Below are 10,110 nucleotides of genomic sequence, written 5' to 3'. Positions count from 1 at the left end.
GAACCCTCACATGCGGCTTCATTTAATTCATCCGGCCTTCCATTGCCCTCTCCCGTCTTTCGGTTATCCAACATTGGACCTTGTGAACTGTAATTGAGTTGGACATCATCGGAAAATAACTTTTCCGGCGACATCAAAACATCATCCGGAACAATCACCTTGCCAATTGAATCCGGAACCCAGTCACTCACTTCCTCTTCAATCCAAACACGATACTGTTTGTCCTTCCATTTCAACGTTACATGATTATCAATTCTGTTTCCTTCTCCCACCAATAGCCCGATCCAACTAACCGATAGGTCCCCGTCATCCGCCTCTAGCTGGGAGCCATGCAAGTCGTTCGAACGGGAGAGATTGACAATTCCACGAGTCAAGGTTGAAAATCCATTCCTTCCAAACAGTGTGATCAAGCAGAAAGTTGGAACATGCATCTTCTTCGTCGAACTTTAATAACATTGAAAGATGTAACGCCCCAAAAACCGGTTACCAATTAAAATAAATGAAAATGAACAAAAAAAAGTAACCTAGTTGATGGGTTATGATAAGAAATAAGTTAAAAATTTGAAATAATGCTTGAATTAAATACTTAACAACTTATAAGGGGGGGTAATGTGTAAAGTTTTAATAAATAAGGATTTATAGTGGGTAAACCCACAAACACACATCCTGTGCGTGGGGTTGGATCGATCAAGCAGAAGGAGAACAAGGTGAAACCCTTGTTCTCCAAATTCAGCAAATTGAAGAGGAAATTCAAGGATAATCCAATGCATGAACTTCGATTTACACTCATCTAAACTCGATTATTGAAGTGGTAAGCTTAATTTTCTGAAATCACGAATTATAGAATGAGGGGTTCAACCAATCTCGATTTCTTGTACCATATATGGGAAATTTGAGTTAGAATTGCCTCCTAGAACAAGAATCATGTGTGATTTTAGGTTGCATGAAAGATTGTAGTGAAAACCCACTTTGTGAAATTGTGTTATGATTATGAAGATCATAATGATGGTGATTGTATGTTATCTTGATGTATATATGATCTAGTTTGTAATGCTTGAATGTTAGATAAATTGATGAAGGAGGAATTAGTTATGCAAAATTAGAATAAATATGAATGTTGGGTGATGATGAACTAGTAAAAATGTGCTTTAGAGACTTGTACCTCATACCTTAATTATGATGCCTACCAAGTGTTTGATGAAATGCTTAAGAACTGAATTTATGAGTAACTTGGAAAAATGGTAGAATGAAGTAGATGAACTAAATGAATGAATGAACGTTGTAATGTAGGCGTGAAGGAAGAAGGTACAAGCACTAGGAAAACGGAAGGCACGCAAGACCGAGGTATGTTCCGTTGCATACAGATCTTTGTTAAATTCTCTTTTTACTTAACTTGATGTAGAACTATCATTGTATGACAATCGTGGTAAAATGGCAAGTAAATAACAAATCCTTGTGGATTTGGGTATGCTAACGAAAGTTGTGTTAAGCTATACATTTTGACCGATTTAAATTAAATCGTGTCAAGTAGAGATGAATGCCATCCGTTTGAACGGGTAGTTTCGAATGCCATAATGAATGTTGAAAGCTTAATCCGTTATGCGGATAGAACGAAGAGTAATGTTGAAAGTAAATAACCCAATTAAACGGGTCGAACGTGTATGCTTAACTCTCAATGAGAGTGTTTATGCCAAACCCAATTAAACGGGTCGAACGTGTATGCTTAACTCTCAATGAGAGTGTTTATGCCAAACCCAATTAAACGGGTCGAATGTGTATGCTTAACTCTCAATGAGAGTGTTTATGCCAAACCCAATTAAACGGGTCGAATGTATATGCTTAACTCTCAATGAGAGTGTTTATGCCTAACCCAACTATTTGGGTAGTCGAATGCGTAAAAGGATGAATGTTTTTGTATGGATGGGGCTAAAACGAAAGGATTATGATTTAACTAGTGTGATAACTAACCTTTTAAAATTTGATTGTTAATGTAGGTAAAACTCCACTTTAGGCGATTTGCAGATATGGAGCGAGCACGTGTTCATGCCTTATTATACCAAGCGCTTCCGCTAGTTTATATGCACACTTTTTGGGTCCATGTCTTGTTACTTTGTTTGATCTTGTTAGAAGTCATACACTGAAAACTTGTTGTCTTCATTTTAGGAAGTTTAAAGTTGAAATGGGTCGTAGATTGTCGTTAGTTTATTGTGTTAAAAACAGGGGGCACGTTCGTTGTACGAACGGGTCATGCCCAATTTTTGTAAGAATTTCTTTATGTATCAAATTTGGTGTTTTGATGTCTTTAGTTTATTTATTTTTAAGTAAACCATTATTTTTATGGAAAAGCGGACCTTACAAGTTGGTATCAGAGCCAAGGTTTGAGGGATTCGGGCAAGAGTCTTAGCGCTCGAACTCAAACCATGGCTCATGCAAATGTGCTCGCTCCGAGATCGCCAATGAGGTAAAATTTTAAACATTCGCTTGATATGAGTATGTATAGTGCGTTACGGTTTAAGATTTAAGATTACTTATGTTAAGAAATGTTAAGATGGGTAAAATGAGAAGTCCCTGGACCCGGGTAGCTGAAAACGGACCCGGGAAATGGTCGGAACTGTCAAAATAAGGTTCAGCAGCGTTTCAGCAAAAGAGGGGCCGTCGCCGACGGGCTGTAATGCCGTCGCCGACGCCCCATGTTTGTCGACGGCCTATCTTTCTGTCTACGGACATTGTGGGCGACGCCCCATTTATGAAGCCCGTCGCCGACGGGGTGTGAAGCCGTCGCCGACGGCTAGCGGAAATCAAATCCGCTGAGGATTTTTGTTTTGTTTTGGTTTTCGTATTTTGAGTTTCCAAAGTGTTTTAAGGCCTATTAAATGTTCGTGTAGGGTCTATATAAGGCCTAATAAGATATATGTAACCACGATTAGTGGTTACGATGGAAAGAAAATTTTAAGGGTCGAAAGTAATGTGTCGAATGACACAAATGAATGCTAAAAAAAATGAATGAAAAATGAGTAAAGTTTAAAATGTGAGGATGCGAATGAAGTAAATACGGACTAATGAACTATGATGTATTGAAAGCTTGTGAACTATAATTTAAGTTACCATACTTCTCAGAAATGCCCGTTTTATGCTCCTGGCAAGTTAATAGAAGATATAATAAGTTATGTAAGGTTATGTAGACCGTTGGCGATAAAGTAAAAATTTATGAAAATTCGGATGAATGTATGCTTTGATCAGAATTATGCATTAGAGGCGTGTACCTTGTACCTGAATGGTGTGATGCTTATGTGTAATTAATAATTTGCCATATTATGATTAAGGGGCGAATATGTGCTAAACGCGAATCATATGAGCTTAATAGTAAAAGATACGTTGGAATTATGTTATATAGTTAACTTGAATGGTAATTACCATTTGTAGAATCATGAAGCATTAGTATGCGAAAATACGTGAAGGTGAATGTACATATGTCTATTGTTTGGGGGATTACATAAATTATATGTATGAAATACGTAGAATATTAGTATTACGGTCTATCATGTTTTACATGTTCAAAAGTTTGAAGTATGTAAGCAAGACAGTTGACTATCTAAAAGTCAACATTATAGGAATATTATGAAATGGTCATTAGACACAAAAGCTAAAGTAAAGAGTTGATGTGTTATGTATTAAGTGATTTACGTGTTATGCTTGACGATAGTTTAGTTGTATGGATTGGAAGTGAGATGACTAATAATAAATGCCTTGTTTTTACGAAATTTGACTAACGAAAGTCAATTAACTTATGAATAGAAAGAAAATGAATAGTTGTATGTATGCTCACATAAGCTAACAGTGTTATGAATGTAATAATATATTAATATGTAAGGATGGAAGTCTTGTCAGTTGATTCAAGTATGGATGGCAAACGGAGTAAGAGGAAGCAATGAGGCAAGCATGAACATGAACGCTAAAGGTAAGTGATTTCGCAATCGCTTCGAATTCATCTACATGAAGGTGTATACGTGTTTGAGTATTCGAAATCAAAGCGAAATGTATAAATAAATGAGAAAGGTTATGGTACGTTTTGTTGAGATTGTTGGCATAATGTTAAACCGATAAGACCTCATTATAAGGGTAAATCGGTCATAAATTTTAGTTGAGAAATTCTAAGGCGGAAATGAGAACTTGGTAATGTTGATGAAAGGTATGGGAAGAATATTAGTTGGGATGTTAGTTAAAGACATTTTTGTAAAGATGTTCGAATTGAGAGTAAGTGCAACATGTACTGAAATACTTATATACAAAAAGTATTGGGTGGTGGTTGACCTTATAAGGTTATATTGTAGAAGACAGTAAATAATAATTACTTACAAACTTTGGAAATATTACGTAAGAAATGCAACGTGTAATGTAGGATACTCATTAGTAAGGGACATGCTAGAGAACGTAGGTGAATTAACACCAAATACGGTGAACGAACAAATGGAAATGATATATTAAGAAATGGTCATGAATTGACCGAAGCTCGAGAAAAACACGAGAATCATCTCACTTATGTCCAGTCAAGCTAGCAAAAAGGGGTCTAACGATTCTTAAAGGATTGGATCAATATAGGAAAGAATGATAAGAATGAAAAGTTTAAGCTTACGATTGAATGTGAATCAAATTTAAGAAAGAATGGTGGGAACACCACTAGAAATAGGATGTAGAGTGTGGCGTAGAGACGCGCTACATGAATTAGGACATGGAATTAGTGCTAGAACCCAACACTTGAAGTTGAATGTAGAAGATTAATACGAAAATATATCATAAGAAATATCATGGTAATTGATACGACAGAAGAACGTAAGGTACAGATGAAAATATTAGAATATGAGAAATGGATTCAAACTAGTAAAAGTGAAAAGTAATAATTTAAAAGTTCGAATCCGTAAGTGAAGACGTATTAAAGAAGTGAGAATAAAAACTAAGTACCAAACTCAAATAAAGTTATACGGGTCAAAGGACGATCGCTATTTGAACCCGGTATTCAATGTTCGGTTTGTCAAGTTTATTACTTATAGGTGAGCATAATGTATGGGCATGCTTTGTCACAGTTTGGAAAGCATTGCCGTCGCAAAGTATAAATAACGAGTCAAGGGTTTTGACCCGCGCCAGGTACGTATAAAAGATTATATTTTTAATAGGATCTTAGGGCTCGACTAGAGAATGATGTGTCAAAATAAGATAACTGATACCCATATGTAAGAATGCATTTACAATTAGACTTCCGAAAAGTCGAACGAAATAAATGAAGCCCTTACAATTATGTAAGTATAAGGTACGAACGTGTACCTCGATGCGACCACAATAGGTAAGGGGGTGTTAGTCTGACCTTGAAAGGTCAAACTGCGAAAGTTGGAGAAATAACCAATAAAAAGAAAGAATTGTATGTAAGAAATGGAATGTATGATATGTTTAGCATGTACGTAAGAAAATTTTGAAAGATACAATAGGCGAACAAACACCCTGTAGGACACAATTATGAAAGGCTATGTGCTAATTAATTATTTATAGATAAATATGATGGAACTCTTAGTGAAATAATAGTATTGAAGCTAGTGGGAGGATGCCCACGAGTGAGAGCATATTTCATGAATAAACGAGACAAATTCTAGCATGGAAGGTACATATAAAGAAGCGGATCGATCCGGCACACGGATAACCGACTTATACGTTGAAAGCGAGGTTAGTAAAATGTTTATTTCTTAGTTAATGATTAAGGATCCGTAGGTTTATTCGTAAATGTGAACAAAATGAATGGTAGAATGATTGTGGTATGCTATACAGCGATCGACCTGTACTGGTCAGCGTGAGAAAGTATGAATGACATTAAGAGGGAGAATTAAAGGCCTTAAACTAAAGTTTGAGTTGAATTGGTTAAACGCTAGTATGGTGCTCGTACACAACATACCTAGTTGTTATCGTAAGTAGTTCATGCAAGGAGCTGATAATAAAGTGTGCGAATGATTAAATTCAAGGCTAAAACTCAAACCTGTAATTAGTTCAAGTGACGGTCGTAACCGTAGAATGATGCCTTATACTCGTATTAAGTATGAAAAGTAATTAGGAAGTGGGAAGTTTTGTATTAGTACCACTAAGTCATTAAATGTCTATAGTATACGTATAAAGTTGTGCTAAGCCCTCATATGAGCAAGAAAGTAATTGGAAGAACGTTAGTAATGGAATGATGAGGTTGCTTATAATTACAATAATGAATTATGTCGTGCATGATTCGTGTGCGGAATAAAATAAATCGATTTATTTATATTAGTAAATGTATGAATATGTCACTTATTTAGAAAGATAGAAACAAACCGTAAGCATAAGCTTGTACGACCAATAGTATACATTGGAATAAATTCCAATGAACGAATCGCTAGTGATGATGTATGCTAGAAACTGGCATTATAAACTGAAAACGACACTAATAAGAGCCCTGGATCAGATTCTGACTTATAGGTGATTATGAAAGTAATTTACATGATTTAAGAACGGAGGGACAATGCGTACAAATACGTTTATGCATGAATAAAAAACTTTTGCCAAGATCCCGAATGCGTCTATATTGTATTAAGCATCGTGAATGAATAGATGAAAAAGTAAGAGTAGAAGTGGTCTAGTTGGAATGAGAAAGGTTTCGGGGACAAACCTCCTTTAAGGGGGGTAGACTTGTAACGCCCCAAAAACCGGTTACCAATTAAAATAAATGAAAATGAACAAAAAAAAGTAACCTAGTTGATGGGTTATGATAAGAAATAAGTTAAAAATTTGAAATAATGCTTGAATTAAATACTTAACAACTTATAAGGGGGGGTAATGTGTAAAGTTTTAATAAATAAGGATTTATAGTGGGTAAACCCACAAACACACATCCTGTGCGTGGGGTTGGATCGATCAAGCAGAAGGAGAACAAGGTGAAACCCTTGTTCTCCAAATTCAGCAAATTGAAGAGGAAATTCAAGGATAATCCAATGCATGAACTTCGATTTACACTCATCTAAACTCGATTATTGAAGTGGTAAGCTTAATTTTCTGAAATCACGAATTATAGAATGAGGGGTTCAACCAATCTCGATTTCTTGTACCATATATGGGAACTTTGAGTTAGAATTGCCTCCTAGAACAAGAATCATGTGTGATTTTAGGTTGCATGAAAGATTGTAGTGAAAACCCACTTTGTGAAATTGTGTTATGATTATGAAGATCATAATGATGGTGATTGTATGTTATCTTGATGTATATATGATCTAGTTTGTAATGCTTGAATGTTAGATAAATTGATGAAGGAGGAATTAGTTATGCAAAATTAGAATAAATATGAATGTTGGGTGATGATGAACTAGTAAAAATGTGCTTTAGAGACTTGTACCTCATACCTTAATTATGATGCCTACCAAGTGTTTGATGAAATGCTTAAGAACTGAATTTATGAGTAACTTGGAAAAATGGTAGAATGAAGTAGATGAAGTAAATGAATGAATGAACGTTGTAATGTAGGCGTGAAGGAAGAAGGTACAAGCACTAGGAAAACGGAAGGCACGCAAGACCGAGGTATGTTCCGTTGCATACAGATCTTTGTTAAATTCTCTTTTTACTTAACTTGATGTAGAACTATCATTGTATGACAATCGTGGTAAAATGGCAAGTAAATAACAAATCCTTGTGGATTTGGGTATGCTAACGAAAGTTGTGTTAAGCTATACATTTTGACCGATTTAAATTAAATCGTGTCAAGTAGAGATGAATGCCATCCGTTTGAACGGGTAGTTTCGAATGCCATAATGAATGTTGAAAGCTTAATCCGTTATGCGGATAGAACGAAGAGTAATGTTGAAAGTAAATAACCCAATTAAACGGGTCGAACGTGTATGCTTAACTCTCAATGAGAGTGTTTATGCCAAACCCAATTAAACGGGTCGAACGTGTATGCTTAACTCTCAATGAGAGTGTTTATGCCAAACCCAATTAAACGGGTCGAACGTGTATGCTTAACTCATAATGAGAGTGTTTATGCCAAACCCAATTAAACGGGTCGAATGTGTATGCTTAACTCTCAATGAGAGTGTTTATGCCAAACCCAATTAAACGGGTCGAATGTATATGCTTAACTCTCAATGAGAGTGTTTATGCCTAACCCAACTATTTGGGTAGTCGAATGCGTAAAAGGATGAATGTTTTTGTATGGATGGGGCTAAAACGAAAGGATTATGATTTAACTAGTGTGATAACTAACCTTTTAAAATTTGATTGTTAATGTAGGTAAAACTCCACTTTAGGCGATTTGCAGATATGGAGCGAGCACGTGTTCATGCCTTATTATACCAAGCGCTTCCGCTAGTTTATATGCACACTTTTTGGGTCCATGTCTTGTTACTTTGTTTGATCTTGTTAGAAGTCATACACTGAAAACTTGTTGTCTTCATTTTAGGAAGTTTAAAGTTGAAATGGGTCATAGATTGTCGTTAGTTTATTGTGTTAAAAACAGGGGGCACGTTCGTTGTACGAACGGGTCATGCCCAATTTTTGTAAGAATTTCTTTATGTATCAAATTTGGTGTTTTGATGTCTTTAGTTTATTTATTTTTAAGTAAACCATTATTTTTATGGAAAAGCGGACCTTACAAAAGACCTCCCAGGTAGCTTAACGTAGATCCTTTGATCCTACAGTCTGCCAATAACAAGTTCAAACTCCTCAGGATCCCAAGGTCCTTACACCTGCCGATTAAAGCAGATCCTATCAAATCTTTGAATGCTGAAGTCTCATCAGAGATCTCAATATTACAAACTGTTTCCACCACCGGGTCATTGACGAAAGCTGACTTGTTATACTCCTTAGAAAACAGTTCACTCAAGAGTTTTCCTTTCCCTTGACTTATAAAAGCATTATTGTGAGATTTAACTTCCTGCTGAGGAATATGACTGCCCTTACCATTTCCAGTAGTGTTTTCATTCCTCTTACCATTGCCGCTGAATCCAACGTTTTCTTTTGCAAATTTTGCTAAGTTGGCGATGAGTTTGGATCCTCCCATCTTAGTTCCGTTGAGTGCACGATCCATCTCCTTGACGTCAACCACTTTTTTGAAACTCACAAAACCGAATCTTCTTCCTTCCTTGTCTTTTTTCCTGGCGATATAAACCCCGGAAACTTTTCCAAAGACCTTAACAAAATCTGCTACGTCCCAGGTATTACATCCATGCAGAAGATTGGTGATGTAGAATTTCTTTATATTTCCTTTGCGGCTCCTACCGTCAGTAGGTTCTTTGTTCTTGTTATTCTTCTTCGAAGGCACGTCGTTCCAGCTACCTCCGTCATCCCCCACATCCATGGTCACGGAGGGAAGAAACACAGAAACAACCCCATAAGCGAATGGAATCGCTGGAAATTCAAATAGAATGGAAGGTAAAGTTTGAGCCACAACCGATATGTACCTCAGGTCATACCTCACACGCTATCCCAATGTCCACCTCTTCGTTGAGCACCCAGCGGTATGTTTCCGGCACACAAACTCCAAAGGAGATGAGACCAATCCCGGACGGCGAATGGGAGTTTCGAAATATCAGTTTAGGGATAAAGGTCAAGCCAAAGAAAAGCAACCTCAGACGCTAAACTGAAGATCTCCACTCCGTCGAGCCACCGGCGACGGTCAGGGAGAAACCGGCGATGTTTGGTTTCTAAAGAGCGCAAGCGATGTTTAAAGTTGAGAATTAAATAAACCACACATTTGAAAACCAAGATATATAGCAACTCTAAAACCTTTTTAGACAACTAGAGACGGGTGCTTTCTAAATCTTTTCATTCACTACTTTCTTTCTTTGTTTTCTTTAAACAAAAAAACATCGAAAAGTCCGATCCAACCGCACAACTATTGCTCCCGTAGTTGTATCTTAGGAGGCCAATGCGTTCGTCTTTGAGAATGCACAAAATATGCTTTAAAAGACCCATGTCGAATACGAATTCTCATCGAACACTAACGCTTTAGTTTGTTGTATACATGAAGTCAAAGATATTGTTGTAGACATTGTTGAATTCTATACATTAACGCAATATTTATATATTTAACATTTCTTGATTGAAAAAAAAACA

At 36.4% G+C, this 10,110-nt stretch overlaps 2 long non-coding RNA genes across 2 annotated transcripts; both read left to right on the top strand.

The window, feature by feature from the left end:
• Positions 1 to 676: 676 nt before the first annotated feature.
• On the top strand, positions 677 to 2,283 carry LOC110939360. Its single transcript, XR_002592198.1, has 3 exons — positions 677 to 811; positions 1,291 to 1,344; positions 1,995 to 2,283. It is a non-coding gene; the product is annotated as an uncharacterized LOC110939360 (long non-coding RNA).
• A 4,627-nt stretch (positions 2,284 to 6,910) lies between these two features.
• LOC110939361 lies at positions 6,911 to 8,575 on the top strand. The gene is made up of 3 exons (XR_002592199.1): positions 6,911 to 7,045; positions 7,525 to 7,578; positions 8,287 to 8,575. It is a non-coding gene; the product is annotated as an uncharacterized LOC110939361 (long non-coding RNA).
• Positions 8,576 to 10,110: the final 1,535 nt, after the last annotated feature.

The sequence above is a fragment of the Helianthus annuus genome, chromosome 5 (assembly GCF_002127325.2).
Source record: "Helianthus annuus cultivar XRQ/B chromosome 5, HanXRQr2.0-SUNRISE, whole genome shotgun sequence".
Lineage (NCBI taxonomy): Eukaryota > Viridiplantae > Streptophyta > Magnoliopsida > Asterales > Asteraceae > Helianthus > Helianthus annuus.
This window is presented reverse-complemented; position numbering and strand designations above follow the sequence as displayed.